The sequence below is a fragment of the Pithys albifrons genome, chromosome 4, assembly GCF_047495875.1.
Source record: "Pithys albifrons albifrons isolate INPA30051 chromosome 4, PitAlb_v1, whole genome shotgun sequence".
NCBI lineage: Eukaryota > Metazoa > Chordata > Aves > Passeriformes > Thamnophilidae > Pithys > Pithys albifrons.
Genome location: NC_092461.1, coordinates 40,420,990 through 40,442,412, shown reverse-complemented (window position 1 = coordinate 40,442,412; position 21,423 = coordinate 40,420,990). Strand labels below are relative to the sequence as shown.

The window sequence follows — 21,423 nt, the reverse complement described above, 5'->3', positions numbered from 1 at the left end:
CTGCTGCTGGCATGCTTCTGGGGTCTTGGTTCCTGTAAATTTGTAAAGGTGTGTTTTCAGGTCCTCCTGAGTAAAATACAGGTGAAAAGCGCGTTTTAGTGTTGCAGGTCCTCTTCGTCATCCTCCTTTGCCAGTTAGTTCTGGTGTTCCCACTGCGCTCCAGAACAGGGCATGGTGGCTGTTATTCTAGCTGTGTGCCATCCAGAGCTGGATAATGTTGCAAAATCCAAAAATAAAAAGTGGAAAAATATGCAGACAGAGGAATCAAGGCACAACTTTTTCTTTTGGGAAGAACAACCCCCTTCCCTCTTCCTACCACAGCTTCAATTTCAAATCTTGAAAGATGAATAACTGTTGCATTTTTGCTACCTCCTCAGGTTCTTTGATGTAATACTGCTCTTCTTTTCCTCCCCAGCCTTTTAGAGTTACACATTTTGCTCCAGGAAAACACCTCAAGGTTATTCCCAGCCTCATTGGAAAAGCAAAGAAGAGTGGTTTATTGGTGCTTATTTAATCCCATCTTTCTTCAAATACAAGCACCTGGTATCTTCTTGGGTATTTTCCATTCCTGTATTTGTCATACAGAAAAGTTTTGTTTCAAGAATTAAGTGAAGAAGCTCTGAAGAATAAAAATTATTTAATTGAGGTCTGGCAGGAAATTAAAACCTCCTCTCCCATAGCCTGTCTGGGACCGTACCCTCTTGCCGTCTCCTTTTCTTCTGGTGCAGCCATGTCCCTAGGTTATGAGTTGCTTCTTGAATGGCTCAGCTTCTCAATACAGTATAGGACCACTGATTTCCAAATAAGTCCCGAAGATGTACCAGCTGAGTGCCACAGATGGCGAAGGCCATGTCACACCTGCAGGTCTTACTTTTCTGTTTGCTTATATGTTGAAAGTCACTTACTGCCTTTGGTAAAGCTAATGCAATAATCTGATCTATTGGAATTGCCTGATTAAGTCTCAGATAAAATAGAAGTCTGTTGAGATGTGATTATCAACAAGTAGTTACAAAGATCCCCAACGTGGCCTCTATTAGGAATGTGAGTTTGACTTGAAACCAATACATGGGAAGTCTGTGGTTCCGGCTTGGTTTTCTCCCAAAATAAGAATGGGAAGTGTCTTCTCCTTTGTAGCAGTCTTTACCACTGCCTTCTTTCCAGTGAAACCTGGCATGTTTTCTTCCTGCAAAGAGGACCTAGAAATTTATTTGCCAGAGCAGGATCCCCGTTTAAGATGCAGACATGGTATAAAGAAGCTGAGCTTGAACTGTTGCTGCTCTCCAGCAAGTTTCATATATGTATGTATATACATAGACATTGCCAGTAGGGACGCAGGCTTGGAACGACTTCCAAGGGCATGAAGCCCTCACACTTAGCTCGTTCCAGTAGATAACAGGAGATACAACCTCTGTATCATTTCTGTTTCTCGTTGCCCCTATTCCACATTCACCTTGCAGCCATGAAATCACTGTTCCTGTAGGAATTCATGCTCGTGTCCCAAAGTTCAAAACCAACACTTGCTATTTTTACCTGTTTACCTGGGTTTTGGTTGTTTTGGAAGCAAAATGCTAAAGACAAATAAAATAAACAAGTCAATAAGCAAAGTGTTTAAATGACTGTGCAGTCATTATAACTGATATCAGGTCAAAGGAATGCAAACAGGCCAGTCTGTGGCTTCGTACCTTTAGCTACTGTCCCTCTGCTTAGTTTTTAATTTTGAGCACAGGAAGGGGCCAGTATGTGACCATATGCTTAGAAAATACTGATACTACGTCTTCAACCAATGTTGTCATAGTATCATATGGCATGTATGTGTGATGTTGTGTCATGCTATGAATGTGCCTATGTTACTCCAAACCTTACTGTGATTCCTTCTCCTGTTCCTCTGCACTGGTAATAATAATTGTTTCCAAACAACTTCATGCTTCTGTTCTGAATAAATTGGATTTCACTTCATTTAGTGCCAGTGGGAATTTCATACCTTGGGAAATCTGCAAGGGTATTGCATGGAAAATGTTAAGTATGCGCTTAAGCATCATTGATATTGATCAGATTAAGTCTGCCCTTAAATGTTAGAAGCCATTGCCTCTTTCTAAGCATTGGTCTTACTGGAGAGTTCTAAAAGGAGAGTTGCTCTCCACTTGCAGGGCCCTAAAGATGGAATTGCACCCGAAGGGAAAGAAGAGTCAGCAGAAGTTGATGCTGATATTGCTGTGAACATTATCTTGGTCATACCTTTTCATTTTCCAAAGATAAGGTCCTTTCAGCATGACCTAAGATTTCTTCAGTTTTCAAATGTTATGGTTTTTTTTCTCCCCTTGTGATTTGTTTTCTCTTTTTTTCATGTCATGTAATCACCTTTGCAGGTTTAACAAGGTTTTGAAGTTAACAGTACTTTGAGGCAGCGATATCTAGGCCAAAGGGATTCACACCTCTTTGGTGTGAGAGTTCTTGTGATGTTTGTGGAGGGAGGTCTTGTGATGAGAATGTGGAGGAGCAGAGACTCAGGTCTCCTAGGTCCAGATTCGGTATCTGTGACTTTCCCTCCTGTGAGCCTTTGGCAAATGAGAGATGAATGCAGGCTCCATATAATCGTCTTTAAAATAGATATCTCTTGGGAAGAGTATGGATTAATTAACATTTCAGAGGCGCTTTGAGTTTCTTTGATAGGTGTTGCAGAAATGCAAAAGGGTTTTTTTTCCTTGCTAGACATAGGCTGTCTAAAGGATGAATTTTGATGATGTTGGTTTACCTCCTCAGTGCTCTTTTTAAATAGGAAGGCTATTTAACTTCTTTTGTATGTACCAATATGGTGTTCTACTGCCAATTTAAGCAAAATAAAATATACAGTGTCTGGACCAAGACTGGATTCAGTACCTTCACATCATGAAAGCTCATGCTGATAATTTGTCAGTAGCCTCAGGTCTTTGATAGTAATTTGCCAGATGCTATACTGAACCTAATTTGCATCTGTATTTACATAAATGCTTTAATTAAAATTGTATGCACCAACCTGAGATAGATGAACAGCACTGCCTGCTATTTGTTTACATTCCCTGACAATAAAGCCCTGCCTTGGCTACTTCTTGCTGATCATATGACTTGACAAGACTGATTGAGGTGTAGACTAGAAACCTGGCAGGTTTCTAGATAGGCTCTATTACAAACTGCTGAGGAACAATGTTAATCTTTCAGGACAAAATTCTGCCTTTATTTTAGCAGCAGAGTAGATCTGAGCAACTTGATTCAAGAGGTCAAATTTGGTCCATATACAATCCTAAAGCTCTGGCTTTAGGGCAGTTCTGTGCAGTCTGGATTTATAGTTCCTTGCACACAATACCTGCTTTGTCACACATCCAAAATGTGAAACCCCACTGAGGACAGTAGAAAAACTTTTTAAATACAGCTTCCATCAAGAGAAAATTTCTGAGCACTGCTCGTCTTTGAACAGAGCATTACAGAGCTCCTTGTAGGGCAGAGATGTTTTGGGGCACAAGTGAGGGCCTGATGGTTTCAGTGGGACACGTGAGAGCATATGGCTGAGTTTGGATGGAGGCAGTGAAGACTGGATCTTTTTTTGCTTAGATCACACATTTAATCTGGAAAATGCATCCATATACATACAAATTAAATCCAAACTGTGCGGTTTGCCTTTGCATGATGATGTTCTGGTTGATGTTGCTGTGCTGCTTCCCAGTTTTTCAGAAGTTGTCACAGTATTGTAAAGGAAAGAAATCAAGTGGCAAAGTATGACTGATCTCACAGTCCACTTTGAAGATACACAAAGGACAGGGTGAAGGCAGCCCTAACTGCCCTGCCTGGGTTTGGAGGGTTGCTGAGCCTAGTTTAAAGTTGTTTACTTAATTTGCATTATAAAAGATAGCTCAGAGCTGTTGTTTCCTTCACTGAGGGGTCATGTGTATGTAGAGAGTTGGAACTAATGTCCATTTTTATTTTAATAAGAATTAGTACATAATTAAAGGTCTCTTCCAGCCCAAACTATTCAATGATTCTGTATAAATTCGAACATTACCAATCACTTTCTTCAGGAACTTCCGACTGTATTTGCTTGTAGTCACCTCTGAATCTAGTTTCAGAGTCCATTCAGTTTCAGCATATTTGTGTATTAACCTTCAGACGTTAACATTCGTACATTAACCTGTTTGCCTGGTAACTCTGCTGAAGATGATAAACTGTCCCCCATATTACGACATGCTGTGGGACATGTGGCCAAAACCTGTTCATTGAAGTCCACCTAAAAGAGCACAGGCACGAAAGCATCTACATTTGTGGCAGTGTTGTGAATATTTAAATTAGGAGGTGTTAGTAAGCAGACTGGAATGCACATTGGAGGGTGTGGGGTGAGTGGCAGTACAGGGTGATGGTGTCAGTGGAAGCTGGAGCCCACCCTGCCCCCACGGGCCCTTGGCCTGGTACAGGAATGGCAGGCACCGGCATGGCCAGGGTGATACTCTGCCAGGGGCAGTGTCTGCCACCAGCAGTGTCTGCCAGCAGCTGGGGTCTGACCTGGTCGTAGCCAGGCTGCATTTTGCACTGCTGCAATGTGGTGGTCTCAGATGAGGAATGGGAATGGCACAGCCAGATTTGCAGTCTTGCGAAGCCACAGCCTTAATTTAAACTGACATAACATAAATAAATCCAAACTATTAGTCGTGCTTTGCCTCATCCATAATAAGAGGATGAATACACTTCCTCTATTAAATTTGTTATGGTGGGGGGGTACTCTGATACTTGAGAGGAAGGTGGGAAAGGCAACTGAAGGGAAGCAGCCCTTGCTCCCCGTGTTGTGAGGGGGAGGAGGGGAATGTACTTGTTGGTTAATTTTAAATATGAAGTGAGCAGATGAAGGCCCAGGCCTGGGATGTGGCACACAGAGAAAAAAACATTCCCCCGGGAAAAGTGTCCTGTTGGGGAGAGATATTTGTGTTAAACTCTGCTCTGCAGTTGCCTCCTCCGTTGACCAGGCCTCCCGGCTCAGCCCTCCACTTTCCCCTCAGACATCTGTGCCATGTGTCCCAGCAAGGGAGGAAGCAGCATGGTTGCCAGTGGGCAGGAGCCCCAGAGAGTACCCCACTTCAACACCGAAATAGCTGCTGGTTGGAATTTTGATCAACATTCGGAGTGTTGGTACCTCTGCTGGTGCCCAGTTTGGTACCTCTGGCTTTCCCAAAGGAAGCTCTTGGTGTGTTGTGAGATGGGAGGGCAAGCCAAGGAGGGGGTCCAGAGGGCAGCCCTGCTTTTGAAGAGAGTTTGTTTCAAAAATCTTGTCTGTTTGATTTTAAAAGTCAGTGTTAATGCTGTAAGTCTAGCGAGTGCTGTAAGGCAGCCTTTAATCAGCCTTGTGTGTATTTTAAGAACTGTGCCGACTGTTACAGCCTCAGAGATACCTGGAGATTTGGTCGAGAGAAGCCTGTCCTAGTTTCTCGGGGTAGCCAGCTAGGCATGCTCATTTCCCAATTTAACATGAGCCTTCCCAGTCTTTATTTTTCAAGGCATTTTCTTTGAGCGGTTGCAAAGCTCCAAGCAGCCACTTAATGCATAGGAGAAGAGAGAGGTCAGAGTGTAACAGAGCAGTAATTCTTGCAATTAGAAGTATATTGATAACTGCACTTCAGCCATGGATGGAGTACAGCAGGGTGGGATTCTGTATGGAGCGCCATCCTTGAGCAAGGGGATCTCCAGCCCTGCTGCAGAGAGGGCAGCTCGCTGGAGCGCTGTTGTTGTAGATGGGCAGTGCTGGAGGAAGCCTCCAGCAGCCTAGTGCAGGACTGGCACAGTGTCCCTAATGAAGACAAGGCTTAATTGGGTAAAACTGTGGCAAGAAAACTTTGAGATGTAATCATTTGCCTGTCAGGAATCTGTCAGGGTGGGGGTTTTGTTTGTGTCACACAGTGGGAGTGATGGAAACCATTACTTACCTTTCCATTCCAGCTCTCCACACTGGGAAAAGGGAATATAAAAAGTTTGATGGATTTGTCCTCTGGATCTTGAGCATGCCAGAGAGGTGTCCCAGAGCCAGGAAGGAAATGCTGGGCTTATTCAGACTTCTTGAGCTCTGACTTGGAAGTGCATGTGCTCTGCTCACTATGTGGCCAGATCCCTATGAAACAAGGTCTGAGGCTTTCAGCAAAAGCACAGCTGATAATCAGGCTCTTAGACATTGTCGTTCCCAGCATCACACCACCACCAAAAGTAATATCTCAAAAGTAAAAATATTCCATTCTGGAAAAGCACTTGAAAGACATTCATTAGCTCTTTATTTTCACCAAAACTCCATTAGAATTCCTAACTAATCTATTTAATTTTTTTCTGCTGTCACCTGAAGTTGCAAGCAAATTTTCTGAGTCGTTCCCACTACAATCTGTCACCTGTTGGGAGGCATCCTCCTAGAAGTATCCTTTCTCCATTTCTCACATGTGTGCAGATGAAACTGATACAAGACCTTCAAGGTGCATGCAACAAGTCATCTTCTTCTAAAACAGGAACCAGTCCTTTGTCACCTAAGACCAGTTCCTTCTTACTCTTTCTATTTTAGAGCACCTCAAGACACATACCAGGTTGATGAAGCAGCATAAAAGTAGAGCTGGAGACTGTGCCAAATAGTTCATAACCATGGAGGAAAACTTGGCAGAGAGGCAGAGAAAGGAAGAGATGAATTATTGGTAAAACGTGTCTGAGTGGTTTTAATGTGTTTGTCTCATTAAGTTTTGTACACCTAACAGCAACAAAGTTAAATAGTATTAATGAAAACAGAAGCAGTGTGGGAAGAAGGCATTTACTGAATTTGGAAAGCAATCCAGATGCTCTTCCACTATTAGTTGGGTTTTATTATAAAAATAAAATCTACCTTTTTGATTTGGAGTCACCCAACAAAACTAATCCTTGGCTCAGATGGATATTTGACTTAAGTTCTGATGTTCTCTTTTTCTTCTTTTTAAAATAAAAAAACCTTGACTTTAAAAAAATGATATGGTATTTGCAGAATCAATAGAAAGTCTGACCCAGATAAAAGTGTGCAAAAATTGGTTTCATGCCCTAGAACTTTTCCTGCATGCTTTTTGATGCAATGTATCTGATCCTTCGAAAAGGAGGTAACATACAGTGATCTCAGCAGCTTTGAAGAATTGTTCTGGGAGAATAACAAGGTGCACTGGAGAAAGGGGTGTGCACTTCAACATTTTTTCCCCCACATTAAGTATACCATGAGACAGAAGAAATTTGATGTCATGTTGCTGGTTAGGTGGAAAGACAAGATAAATTTTGTATGACTTCTGATATTGTCTGATTTTTAAAAAGTGAAAGTGCATTTCTTCTGAACAGCTCTTCACAGTAGGATGTGAATTGCATGTTATCTTCCTTAGTTCAAACCTGCTTCTACTGGACTGAGTGGCAAAGGTGTATCCAAGTAGTAGCACGGTTCTCTCTCAGAAATGTAATTACGTCCTAGATCCTGAATCAGGTAGAAAACTATAAAAACTATCTGCTGCTCCAGATGTTTTCCAGTAGAATCACAGAATGGTTTTGGTTGGAAGTGGCCTTAAAGATCATCTAGTTCCAACCCCCTTGCCACAGACAGGGACACCTCCCACTGGACCAGGTTGTTCAGAGACCCATCCAACCTGACCTTGAACACTTCCAGGGATAGGGTACCCGTGAGTTCTCTGGGCAACCTGTTCTAGTGCCTCACCACCCTTGCAAGTACAGAATATCTTCTGTATATCTAATCTAAACCTAATCACTTTCAGTTTGAAGCCATTTCCCCTTGTCCTGTCACTTCTAAATGGTCTTGCCCCATCTTGTCTGTAAGTTCCTTTCAAGGACTGGAAGGCTGCAATTACATCACCCTGAAGCTTTCTCTTTTCCAGGCTGAACAATCCCAATTCTCTCATCCCTTCTTTATGGGAGATGGGTGCTCCATCCCTCTGATCATCTTTGTTGCCTCCTCTGGTTTCACTCCCAGAGGTCGATGTCCTTCCTGTGCTGGGGATCCCAGAGTGGAATGCAGCACTCTAGGTGGGATTTCATGAGTGGAGTAGCGGGACAGAATCATCTCCCTCACCCTGTTGGACATGCTGCTGGTGATGCAGCCCAGGGCATGTTTGGGTTTCTGGGCTGCAAACGCACAGTGCCAGCTCATGTCCGGTCTGTCATCCCGCAGCACCACCAAGTCCTCTTTAGCAGGGCTGCTCTCCCTCTGTTCATCCTCCAGCCTGGACTGGGGGTTGCCCCAACCCAGGTGCAGCACCTTGCACTTGGTCTTGTTAAACCTCATGAGATTCCCATGGGCCCACTTCTAAGATTAAGCAGGATCCAAATCTTAATTTGATTCCAATACAGAATTTAGATCTGCAGGAGTCACACATTCAGTGTCTGAAGCTGTGTTGCTTTGGCTTCCAAAATCATCCCAGGCTGTTTAGGGCTGTGGTCCAGCACGCATAACAAATCAGTGTTCAATGCAGGCATCTGCGCAGTGAAGGCAATACATCAGTAGGACAGATCTGTGGAACCACAAGATTGGCAGGCTGTAGGAGAGTTTCATTCCATCCCTTTGTATTCTTGTCCTTGAAGTCTAGCTGGAGGGGAAGGCTGGGCCCAGAGTTACTGATTCTGAATAGAATAAGCAGACGCAGTGCCCAGGCTGTGCTGCCTATTCCCAGGATAGGGAGAAAAGACCACAAAAGCCAGTGCTTTGTGGGGATTTCCACAAGCCTTCCCAGTCCTTGGGATCAAACCCTTTTTAAAGGGCTTGGTGTCTGCAGACCTTCCTGTTTTGGCTCTATTTTGGGGAGTATGGGGGGGACTGAACAGACAGCGCTGGGGCTGTGCAGCCGGGAGAAGTGGAGTGGGCAGGAACGTGCCCTGGGAGATGATCCCGTCAAACTGGAGCTGCAGGAGATCGCAGTGACAACAGCAGCTGAAGCTCAGCACCAAGCAGGAATGCATAGAAACATATAAGGGATTCCGGGCAGCCTTTCCTATGGCCGGTTTGTGGCTCTGTGATTTTTTTGTGTCTGAAAATAGGTCACTAGGCCCAAATATATGGGGCTGCTGACCGAGGTGCATCTCACTGAACTTTCCAGATAAGGCACAGGGATGCTCTTACTGAAAATAAGATAATAACATGTAACATTGCTGGTCTTCATGGGCAGATGATAAACACTATTATTGGAGAAGAGCAAAGTGTTTTCTTACTTTTATGTTTACACTCTAGGCTCATTTCATTTCTTGTACCCCTTTTTACTGATGGCTGCTGTGTTTGGCAGGAATTTGCAAACATGTTGGTGTTTACAGCCAAAAGTAGGAATAGTGTAAACAGCTGGAAAAGGGAAACCCCTTCCTCTTGTACTTATTTTTAAGGCACAAAAATGTAGTCACTGTCTGGTCTTGATCAGTTTTACTTTTTTTCCTTTTTAAGTTGTTTGTTTGTTGTTTTTTTCTTTTTAGCTTGGGGGTTGAGGGAAACAAAAGAGGGAATGAATTAAGAGCAGGAGAAGAGAGTGACTGCTGTTGGACTGTGTCATGTGGTGAGGAAATCAGGCTGAAACTGGAGAGACCAGGCCAAACCTAACAGTCATACTGGGAGGCCTTGAATTGTGTCACTGTGACAGTGGATCTAAGCTGTGAAAATAGCTAGTGATATTTCTGTCTGCAGTCCAGCATCGTCCAAATATGAAGTTGGGCCGATGGGCTGCTGCTCACACTTCCCCTACCTGCCTGCTCTTAGAGGCAGTCTCAAATGATGACCCCTGTCCTTTCCAAATTGGCACATGCTTTTAGACCATGGGGACTGATACGGGGTAGCATGTTTTTGTATTGTGTTCACTTCAGTTCTGTCTTTTGGTCTTTTCCGCTACAGCGTTACTGTTGTTATGGACTTGGGTATTTGGTGATTTCTTGGCTGTGTCCTCAGTATACATCTTACACCATGTCTCTCCAGCAAACTTTTATGACACTTGGATGAATCTGAGTACAGGGTCTGCAATGCTGTGGGCTTAGGGTAGAGCGGCTGGAAAGCTGTCCAGTGAGAAAGGACCTGGGGTGCTGCTTGATAACAACTGAGCACGAGCCAGCCCAGGTGGACAAGAAGGCCAGTGGCATTCTGGCTTGTATCATGAATAGTGTGCCCAGCAGGACCAGGGCAGTGATTGTCCCGCTAAACTCGGCACAGGTGAGGCCACATTTCAAATCCTGGGTTCAGATTTCAGCCTCTCACTACGAGAATGACATTGAGATGCTGGAGATGTCCATGTGAAGGGCAAAGAAGCTGGTGAAGGGTCTGGAGCATAGGTCTTATGAGGAGCAGCTGAGGTCACTTCATCTGTTTAGCATGGAGAAAAGGAGGCTCAGGAGGCACCTTATCATTCTACAACTGCCTGAAAGGAGGGTGTAGACAGGTGAGGGTTGGCTCTGCTCTGGGGTAACAAGTGACAGGATGAGATGAAAAGGCCTCAAGTTGCACCAGGTTTAGATTGGATATTAGGAAAAGATTTTTCACAGAAAGGGTGGTCAGGCACTCGAACAGGCTGGCCAGAGTAGTGCTGGAGTCACCATCCCTTACTTAAAATACTTTAAAGACTTTCAGGTGTGGCACTTTGGGATGTGGTCTAGTGGTGGACTTGGCAATACTGGGTTAAGGGTTGGACTCAGTCATAAAGGCTTTTTCCAACCTAAATGATTCTATGACTCTTACAGAGGACATTCCATGACATTGAAAATTAATCAGCAGTTTAACAGTCCACAGCTTGGCTGTTTAAAAATAAAGTTATTGCTGTACATATGTTGGGCAGCAAAATTGTCCAACAATGGTGCAGCAGCCGCTGTGTTGGAAAACAGTTATCAGTGATGGCTCTGGCATAGGAGGACCTGACAACTGTTTTCCAACACATTTATTACTATGGATAGCAGATTACTAACCAGAGGGTGACAATTTGAAAGCAAGGTTTAAGAGTAATAATGTGAAATAGTTTAACCTTACTAAAAGCCAAATAAATTAATAATGAACTTTCTGTTGGCCAGAACCCTACAGGACATCACTGTCTCTCTCTGCTTGAATTTTCTTATATCATCAAATATTATTCTCATTTTTCTAAACCTCTTGCTGCCAATTTATAATAGTATACGAGACTGAGATTTCTCACCCTTCCAGAAAACACTTTGATTTGTTGAAGAAAGCTAGGAGCAGTTAAGGGGATAGGAAAAAAAGTAATATACCTTTCCCTGTGCTGACATCTGCAACTGAGGGATGTGTTGAAAAGCAAATATAATCTGCTTTAAGCAATGCTTTCCCATTCTCTTTCATTCTGGTTCAATACTCTGGTTCCTGATGAATAGACTTTAACTATGGAAACTGAGGTGCAGAAAGCCTGTAGGACCTCAGTGAAGACAGGAGGGATCATCCCCCATGCTGGGCCATGAAGTTAATGTTGTTGTTCATTTACATATTTTTATAAGAGAGCATGAGATGTAAAGTGGCAGAATCACCGTCCATCTATCTGTCCAGTGCCAGGGAAGCCGGGCCAAGACTGTCACCAGCTCTTGTCTCACCTTGCAGCTAAGGCCAAGTGCAGCTGCTGCTAGCAGCCAAATCACTTTTTACCTGCTTCAAGTAAAACTATGGATGGGCACATCCTGCCCCGAGCAGCCTTCAGCTGAGAGGTGGGAGCAGTCCCCTGAGGGTGACAGTCAGGCAAAGGTGGCCTCCGTGGCTGCCCAGGCTTCCTGGCTCAATCCACTGCCCTGAAGTATCACCCTTGTGCTTCTCCCTGGAGGGATGTGAGATCAGTTTCATCCTGATAAAGAGCATGTTTTCTGAAATCTTCTAAAGCTCTAAGAGGGGGATGAATAGTTTCTGTTACAGTGCTGCACAGTGAAGATGTGCCTAAACCTATGAAGTTTTTTGCTTTTTTTTTTTACGACAGCTTATTTGCTTTTTGCTCTTATTTACTCTTATTTTGCTTGCTGTTACTTGCTCTTTGCTTACTTTTATGCTTCTGAATATTTCCAAAAGCAGTTGATAATATTAAGAAGGCTTTACAATGAGGAATTTGGCCAGTTCCTGTAGTTTGTAGAAGTTTACCAGGAAGAACCAAATAGTGGAGAGATGCGGTGTGGTGTGCTTGCATGTGCTTGGAATGACTCTTTGGGACAGCTTCTGCTCACCTGTAATTAATGCAACATGGATTAAGACCAGGTGCCTCCTACTCTGTGTTTTCCAGATCAGTGCCAGTGGTTTTCCTGGGGGGCTCAGGGGCTGCCAGCAGCTGCTGTGAGGTGGAAATACTCATCTCTGTTTTGGCTTCATTCAAAAGGCTGGAGAAAGGCAGCTGAATGCCAAGTGGCACTAGGGACGGAGAGGTGAGAGGGATATCCCATGGCCTCTCTGAGCATCACCGTCTGCAGGTGGGTGTGCACTTACATAGAGGTGTTGGAACACTTTGGGGTTTTTTAGTGGCTTTTTCACTGCAGATTTAGGTGTTTGATTAAAACTTTTAATTGTATTTTAAGTGTCTGTCTTAGGGATGGGGGCAGGGATGGATTAATTTTTGTAGCTGTGTGAAAAGGTGTTGAAGGTAACGATGCTTATGAGCGGGATACTCCACTGCTCTGCAGTCTGCCGGGTTTGATGAATATTTAATGAGGACTGGACCAGCAGCCAGGAGCTGTTGGGGCTCCTGGGACCCATTGGGATAACTGGGATTTTCAGTGTGGAGACAGACAACTTTCAGGAACGTTAGTATCTGCTAATCATGCTGTAATAACAGTCTGCAATCGAGAGGCTGCAAACCCCCCATTTCTGACACAGCTGTGCATATTTAATTCGATAGAAGGCATTTCTAGTCTGCTGTTAGAAGCAATTCAGATCACTAAGGTGGTAATTTTGATCATGGTAGGTTTTAGGGAAATATAGGTATAAACTACACTGAAAAGTTCGTAAATGCCTGGTATGATATGATTGCCAGGAGGTGAGGACTGTGGCTGCCAGTGCCTCACTCTGCACCCCAGCGGCACAGGAAGGCATCAACCACTAGGCTGATAAAGGAAGTTTGTCCTGACCTATTGCCTGTACCACAAATTTTGGGCACTGGGGCAGTCAGGTCATGGTGATAAGTCACCAGTAGTGCTGGAGGAAAGCACCAAAGCCTGGTGAGGTCATGGAGGGTTGGCATGACCTGCTCCATGGCAATGCTTTCGCCTGACCCCAAGGTTTAAACCACCGAGTTGGCATGTTTCAGGAAAAGAGGTCAGGAGGAGTGTGGGTTTTATTTTCCTTCATCTTGAGCACAGCTGGGGAAGGCAAGTGCTTTCAGGGCTCCCAACTCTGTTTCTCTCTGTAAAATATTCTTTTGCAAAATTGATCATTTCTGTAGGTTGAGAGAGTCTCAAAGGAACTTTTCTGTCAAGCACCTAAAATGTACCATTATTTCTCTTCCTTGCTGTAACAGCAGCGTGAGATTTATATTTTAGCTCACTAAAGATATCTCAACAATCTCATTTTTTGTGAGAAATTTCATGGTGAACAAAGCAAACTAATCCCATTTTCAGGTGATTAGTGCTGTAGTGTTTGGGTTGCAGAAACCATGCAGAGTGCTGGTGTTTATCATGTATTTTAAAAGCCTTTTTGTTTATTTTGTTTTGTTTTGCTATGAGATGTTACTTTTTTTGGAAAGCATCTACAATAAGGAAGCAGCTGGTGGCTGAGTGTCCTGCTCAGTGTACAGAGAATGAAGGGTAGCTGAGGTAGCTGGAGTTACTCACTGCATGCTGTGGGCAACATAAACACACAAACAGGCAATTCCTGTGAACCGGGAGGTGTGTGGTAACTCACAAACCACCATTACCTGTTTTGTGTTGTACTCACTATGACACCACAGGGGAGCCAGCAGATACAGATCTCCCCAGCTCTTGTCCAATACCATGAGGTGTTTGTGTGGCACAGTTCATGTAGGTGAGATCATGATGCCTGCATGAATACCTTTCTGTGTTGTGGGCAGGTCTGGTCTGAATTCATCTGATCTCAGCATTGTGATACTCTCATGTCAAGGAGACCTGCTCCTCCTGCCTTATGCTCGCTTTGGAATAAGCATGATCCCAACGGGAGACTGCTCAAGAGCTGCCCATGCAGGGATGCTTGAGGAAAACTCAGGCAAGAGTTTTTGTCAGTAACTACCTAACTATTGAAGAAATGTAATGTTTCCATGTGAAACATGTTTGAGACTCCTTCATTGCACTATTGCCTAACTCCAGGCATTCAAAAGCAGTAGCAGATCTCCCAGAACCATGAAATAGTTTGAGGGATCTGAAATATGTATGTATATAAATATGTTTGTACGTATATTACCAACTTGTTTCTGAGCTGTTATATTAAACCCAAGTATAGTCACAAGGGGCACAATTCTCATAGTCACAAGGGGCAGAAACTTTTTTCATACTTTCTAAAGAGGATCTTGCTGTATGAGTGCAACAGCAAGGGATTGGATTTAATAACCCTGGAGATTTCTTCCTTCTTTATGTTTCCAAAAGTGGAGATCTTTGCAGAAGCTTCACTGGCTTGATCTTTAGGAAAAACACCAAAAATTGTGAGGATCATTATACAGTCCTAAGAAGCAACAGCTCCATACATACATATTTATTTTACTTAACCTTTTAAGAAGAGGTTTCGTATCAGGGAAGGACAGGGATGATCTGTATTGCACTGTAGTGATTTTGTTGTTCTTTAAAAGTGTTTTACTACTAGGGGTGGTTTTAATTCTGTTGGTAAGCTGTAGGATCACTTTTCTGTGTTGGACATGACACTGAAAAAGCAGAATTTCAGATAGCAGTTTCGTTATAAAGATAACTGGACTAAACCCATTATATACAGAAACAGATTCATGCTAAGCTTGCAGCCTACCATGTGAGAATGGAGAATTTCACCCAAAAGAGGGAGGAAGGGCAGCAGAAAGCTGCCTGCTAAGTCCAAATGTGGTGGAAGTGTAAATAGCACAAAATCTGCAGCTAACCCTTGTGTTTATTTCTCTTTTACAATTCAGTGAAACTAGCATTTTTTTGCCTTACTCTGAGACAGGAAAAGCGGGAAGCAGCTTCCCTTTTATCTATGAATAAACATGCAGCTTTTTCTAGCCTAAGCTCTTAAAAATTGGTTATGGTTGTGTAATAGCTTCTGGATTCCCAGCTCCTCCAGTAGCCAGTATACTCTTTCAGAAAATCAAGTCATATCGTCCTTTGAAAAGAGCCAAAAAAATACCAACCTAACCTGCTGGGAAGGAGCAAAAGACTCCAAGTGATTTCTTTCGGGCTTGCCAGCTGACCTTCCTCTGGCCAGATAACAAGGGTCTGGAGTTTCAAACTTCAGCTTGAACCAAAAATCCAGGTTGTGCTCACAGTGCTGCTGAAGCAATCAATAAGCTTCTGACTCTTTTCTTGTGGGGCTAGTAGGGTGGTTTGCTGCTTGTATTTCTTTTACTCAGAGCAGTCCCATGACCATTTTGTTATCTCTTTACCTGTTCTTCCAGACCTGCAGGCACAGTGTTTTTCAGGTGTGTGTACAGCCACTGCCAAAGGGGAATTTTTTTCTATCAGTTCTGCTCTTGTGGTTGAAGGTAAACGTTCCCCTCCTGTTTTTTAGTCAGGGGAAAAAAGCAAAAATGAGGAAAGCCAATTTTAGCTTTGGAACACAGCAGGTGAGTCCATTTAAGGAGGAGAAGGACAGTTTTGATGGCATTTTGTTAAGTTCCCCTTAGCCAAAGAGTTTGTTTTGGTATGTGTCAGCTGCAGCAGATGTTTGTCGTTATTTCCAGTGCAAACCACAGCAGGGGTATCTTAGGACATCAGTGTGTGAGTGCTCTCCACTGTCTGCTTGGCCTAAGAAATGTGGATGGGTTTTTTTCCCCAAGGGGCCCCCAAGGTTTGTCATGTTACTGTAAAAGGGCTGGAGGACCAAATCTTTCAAATTCTGCTTGTCAGTGGTGGTCAGTGGAAAAGGGAATTGCTGGAATTCCTGTCAGTCAGCATTCCTGGGTGCTAGTGAAAAAACTAAATTACAGTCATACAGTGGAAGGGTTGGCTGCTATTTTCTCCTCTTTTACTTTTTGCCTTGACTTACATGACTTTTCCCTGTTTTGTAGGTATCAGAAATACTGCTTGCCTTCAGAGAAGTATTAAGCACTGAGATTCCCAGGATGTAAGAAATCCAGTGCTGTGAGTAGCTCTTTTATTCTGTTTACATGGGAAATCCGAACTTGCCCAAAGAGAAGGAGAATATTTCAATTTTTTTTTTTTCTTTTAAAGACATTTCAAGAAATGTTTACAGCAGGCAAATCCAGTCTTTTGGAACCACTTGAATGCCTTTGTCACCTCTTTGCAACCCGCAAAATAAAGTCAGCATTGTATTACCACATAGGCTGAATAATTATCTCACTGCAGATAAGAACCACATGAATGCATTTAACTGAGAGTATGGTCAGCAAAATGGACCATTAGCACCATCTAACTTGTTTTTTCCAAGCTTTAACAGCCATTGAAAGACAGAATGGCAAGGCTTCCTTGGGAAGAGAACTTGTGTCTTTTGAAAGGGAAGAAAAGCACAGATTGGCTGGGAGGTTCTTCTTGTGTATGTGCATAACACCTCAGCCCTCTCATCAAAATGGAAAACTATCCAATATTTGGCTCTTTCCTGATGTGATAAAATAGCTTCAAAGGAACTTTTATACCACAGAGACGCACGTGCACACTTGCTCCAAAGCAGCTTGGCCAGGAGCTTTTACATATACATAGACATACACATACACACATATATATAAAACCCAAAAGTATATATTTAAGGAGCAGCTGCACTATGACCTTTGCCTATGACTTGCTAAAGGGTCTGGGCTGTGATTTTGCATCAGCTGTGGCTCGTTTGCAGCTCTCCAGGTGAACCAGAGTCAGGGCTGCATTAGACCTACCCCAGGAAGCCCTGATTAGAGTTCCTGACTCTGTGCCTAAACAGTGTGGGATTCTGGGGCAGCGTCTCTGGTCTGGTGTGGATCTGGGTAACAGATGAAGTTTGGATTGAGGGTTTAAATGCCAGTGTTCTGAACTTCATTGCTTTCTGTAAGTAAATTGTTTTCTGTAATTAAATTTTCTTAGCAAAGGGATTTTTTTGAGGTTTTTAGAATCAGCTCAATTCCTGTGCCATTTTTACCCTGTTCTATGGTGATGGAAATTTACGGTTACTTGGAAATCAGTAGAGTTTTGTTTCCGTTTTTGTTTCAGTGGCTTACAGCCTGTTTTCTGTTACAACAAAATCTATTTGGGCTAGAGCAGAATAAAAGCCCAAATTGAAATCAGCCTGAAGAAAAAACTATGTTTTGTTAAAAGAAGTGAAACCGAGTCCATCCATGTTTGGTAAAGACATGGTAAAAAATTCCTTAATAAACACCTAACAAGCAGTCAGAAACAGGGTAAGCAAAAAGAAGAATAAAAGAATCCTCCTTTCAGCCTTTTGTGAAGGATACTGGTAATGAGGGCAGCTATTGGGAGAAAAGGGATGGGAAAGAATGAGTGTTTTGCATCAGTTGTCCCTTGATAAGGTCCATGGTTCATATTCTTCTTTGAATCACAAATGTTTTCTCCCAACTCCTTGGTGATTGTCACACAAGACCTGCTAATTTAGCTGAGCAGTTTACTTTTTGTCAGTCACTGCAAAGCATTGCACAGGATGGGCTCTGGCCTCTGTTTTTTACAGATGGTGTTGGCTTCAGAGTGATGAGAAGAGTAGATACTGATTTAAATGAAGAAAAATCAGGAAAATGATGCCATGTGTATGCATTGTGTCTCTCAAAGTAAATCCACACAGTAAAAGTGCTATTTGCTCATCTCAAAAACAAAATTTGCTTGTTTTTCTGTTAGGTAGGCCGTGTTGAAATTTGGGAAGCATTTCCGTGGTCCTAATGAATCTGTCTCCTAATGTACCCCCATAGTGGCTTCTTCCACAAAGGGAAAATAAACATGGGAACCTACTTCTGCCCTTCAAAGGAGGACTGCTCATCCCAGGTAGATATTGTCTATGTTGTTAGTCAAAGCAAAGCAGCAATGCAGAGGGAGGCATGTAGCTCAGGTGCTTCTGATACGTCATAGCTGTGTTAAGAGGATGAGACAAAAAACAAGAGCAGCCTGCTTGGAAACTGCCCAGGTAGGTAGTGTATTGTCTCAGATGGCTCTGAAATTACTGCAGCAAGATGTAGCTGAAGCTCAAGAATGAAAGAGATTTTTAAGTTCCATTTATCTCTCTCCTCCAACTCTGGCTGCATGACGGGAGCCTGAGATGGCTGCAGCAAGGTGATGTTAACAAAGAAACTGTGTCCTGCTCAGAAGCTCAAGGAGAAATGAGAGCTGGAAGAATTAAGTTTCTGTACATCTCCTCTCGTGTTCCCTTGCAGTATTGCCCTGCTAAATGTTTCAGGATCAGGTGTTCAGTGAGAGAGTTGATTGAGAGAAGAGAAAGGAGGCATTTTCTGTTTGCCTGCTGGCACCCAGAGGTGAAGCTTGCCAGCAGCTGTCATCACAGAGGTACCATCCCCTGTGAGGGATGGCAGTGTGGGATGCAACAGTGGTTTGGGGTGGCCCTGATGCAAATGTACGCAGAGGGAACCTAGACCAGTTGCTGACACACCGTGTTAGAAGCAGTCAGGGATGGTGTTGGTTTGGGAAGCTCCTGCCACTTCTAGTGGGCTTGGGACACTGATGAGCAAACTGTGAGTGGTGGTTGCTTCATCTGTTAGACTTTATTTCACCTTCCCTTTGTAAGGCAGCATCTCTGTTCTGCTGTTTAAGAACAACACCCATTTTTTTGTGGGCAGGATTCCCTTGATGGAGTTCTCAGAGCAGTCCAAGGCAGAGACATCTGTTGGTGGAGGACCAAGCAGGGAAGGGTTTCCTTCAGGTTGTATGTTCTCAAGGAGAAGCATCCTCAGCCCATGGTGGTGTGGTGGCTCTCTGACTCCAGGTCTCTCTCTGTGAGGACAAGTTGATGAGGTGGCTGCAGATCAGGGAATGCCCAGGACAGGCTGCAGTGCACACAGCAGGTCTAGCAGGAGAGCAGGGAGGACAGAGAAACATTATCCAGGTATTGGAAAAATTTTTGGAAAAGTAACCTGGAAAAATTAGCTCCTTTACATCAAGGTTTCTGGATGTATAACTGTAAAGGAGATGCTTGTTGTAGTGAATTTTTCCCTATCAGGTAAGATTTAGTTGGGTCTGGGGTTATTTTTATTACTTGGAGCTTGAGCAATGAATTTGCTAACATTTTCTGCAAAGAAAATTATAGCAGTGTATCCTAGGAGTGCCAGTGCTATGCACAGGAACAGCTTTGCAAAATGCAGCAGTGGCACTGCCTCCTTGCTTTTACATGGACAAGAGTTTGGACACCAGCTGTGGCAGCCTTCAAAAGCTGAAACTGTCACTTGTACTTGTCACCAGAAAAGTCACCCCTCCAAACAGTGCGCTCCCCACAGAATCAGTGCACGTTCTCCCTGTGCTCCATCAGCTGACTGTCTGAAAATGTTGGACAGACTGTGTTTTATTTTTGAAAAGAGTTGGGGAAATACTGTTATAACTGAAGAATAAAGATGTGCAGGAAAAGTTGGTTGGTGAGCAGGAGAAACTTAGGAGAGATGAGGCTTAGCCAAAAGCCTCTATTGCAATTCCCAGTGAAGAAGGGATGAGGAGTTTTGTTCCAAGTAACTGCAGTTTTGCAGTTTGTGTTGCAGCTGAGGGGAGGGAAGAGGGCAGGTTTTCCCAGGAGCTGAGTGTTGCCTGGGCTTTGGTAAGCATGAGGTTGCTGCTGCCCGCTTCTCCTGGAACTCCGGTGTGGTGGCCCTTTGGGACCTTGCTCCGTAAGCAGTAGCTGATGGGTGCTTGAAGAGGCGAAAGCAGGTTTTGTTCCATTCTTCTTATTTTTTATACTGTCTCTTCTTCCTTTTCCATTAAGTATGATGTCACAAATTACATCAGTCCAATAACTGCTTGTGGTTGTCATAGTCACAGCCTGTGACACCCAAACAAAGTAGCAGAAAAGCGAAGCTGGCATACAAATGCTGTCATACAAATCACATTCCCTTTGATTAATAATGTGGTTAGGTATTTACTTTCCATAGGAAAAACAGAGGAAAGGGGCTTAAAAGCAAAAAATTGAGTTGTTTGGGGGAGGACGGAGTTTCTCAACTCCATTTGAGCAACGCAGCTGTACTTCTCCCTCCCAGTACTTTTCCCCTAAGCCAACATTGCTCTGGACCTCAACTACTTAACTCCCTTCTGCAGCTATTCCCATCATTGTGGACCACGTGGTTATGCTCCGGCGTGGAAAGGCAATGGGAGACAGTCCACCGCCTCTTAACACAGGCAGTGTCCCCAGGGCAAAGCCTCCCAAGGACTGGCAGTGAGTGCCAGCAGCAGCCACAGGTCAGTCAGCTTTGACTGCTGGATGGCTGAGGTTGCCATTCTTGTGGTATATGGACAAAGTGTAGAAGGGTTTTTTTCATTTTCTGGAAGGTTTAGATTTGATGGGGGAGTGGTTGTTTGTGGTTCTTTGTTTCGTTTCGGGTTTTTAAATCTGTGAAATAAGCTATTCTGGGTGAGCAGCAGAGCTTGTTTGCCCTTGGAAGGTTTAATCTCCACTCCTTCAGAGTTTTGCTCAGTTGGCCTGATGGTAGGAAGACACTTGCTGCAAGAAATAATTCCAATAATTTTTTAAAAACTGTAATTACAGAAATAGATCTGGTATAAGTGCTGTGTTTGCAAGGCAAGCACTGGAGCCACCTAAACACCTTGCTGCTGCTGTTATGTGGGAAGCTGCCATCCATGAATCCCTCACCAAAACTTCCCCTTGCCCATTGCCATCCCCCTTGTGCTCCTGCAGGGATGTACTGACGCTCAGTGCTCCAAGCATGGCTTCCCCAAAATATTTGGGCACATGATGGATGGGCTGAGCCTGGATAACTCCCGAGCCCTGCCTGAGCTGGGAGCAGGCAGCAAGCGCACAGAGAGCAGAGTCTGGCAGCAAGTGCTGACCTGCTCGGGGGCTCTGGATTCAGGCATTCAATGCTGTGGCTCCTGCTGGCACTTGCAGGGGGGTGCTCATTATATAATAGCTGGTGGTTGATTAATATGCTGTGAGTCAGAAGCACCAGGGTATTTTAGCTTTCTCTAGTTGCTATGGCAACATTATTTTAACAAATAGCTTTTTAATATTTAATTAAAACTCAGCTTTTGGCAGACTGGAGTAAGAACTATTACAATTGCTACTACAAAGGGTTAGCAGGGAAGTGTATTTCAGACTCTTTTTTTTTTTATTGGGTCCATGTTGTATGTCCTCCACTCTGATCTGTCAGCTTCAAAAAATTAAAAAAATAAAAATTGCTAATT

At 43.6% G+C, this 21,423-nt stretch overlaps 1 protein-coding gene across 6 annotated transcripts in view; it reads left to right on the top strand.

The window, feature by feature from the left end:
* ZHX2 (zinc fingers and homeoboxes 2) overlaps window positions 1–21,423 on the top strand; it is a 74,804-nt gene that overhangs the window by 15,985 nt on the left and 37,396 nt on the right. For 2 of the 6 annotated variants that reach the window (XM_071553902.1, XM_071553903.1), the window contains exons 2-3: window positions 12,237–12,420; window positions 16,146–16,218. The exons of 1 other annotated variant lie outside the window; for it this stretch is intronic. The gene's annotated coding sequence lies outside the window, so the exon portion shown is untranslated. Of the gene's footprint in view, window positions 1–12,236; window positions 12,421–16,145; window positions 16,219–17,910; window positions 18,055–21,423 lie in introns of all 6 variants that reach the window. 3 more of the 6 variants (XM_071553904.1, XM_071553906.1, XM_071553905.1) reach the window with 2 other exon arrangements.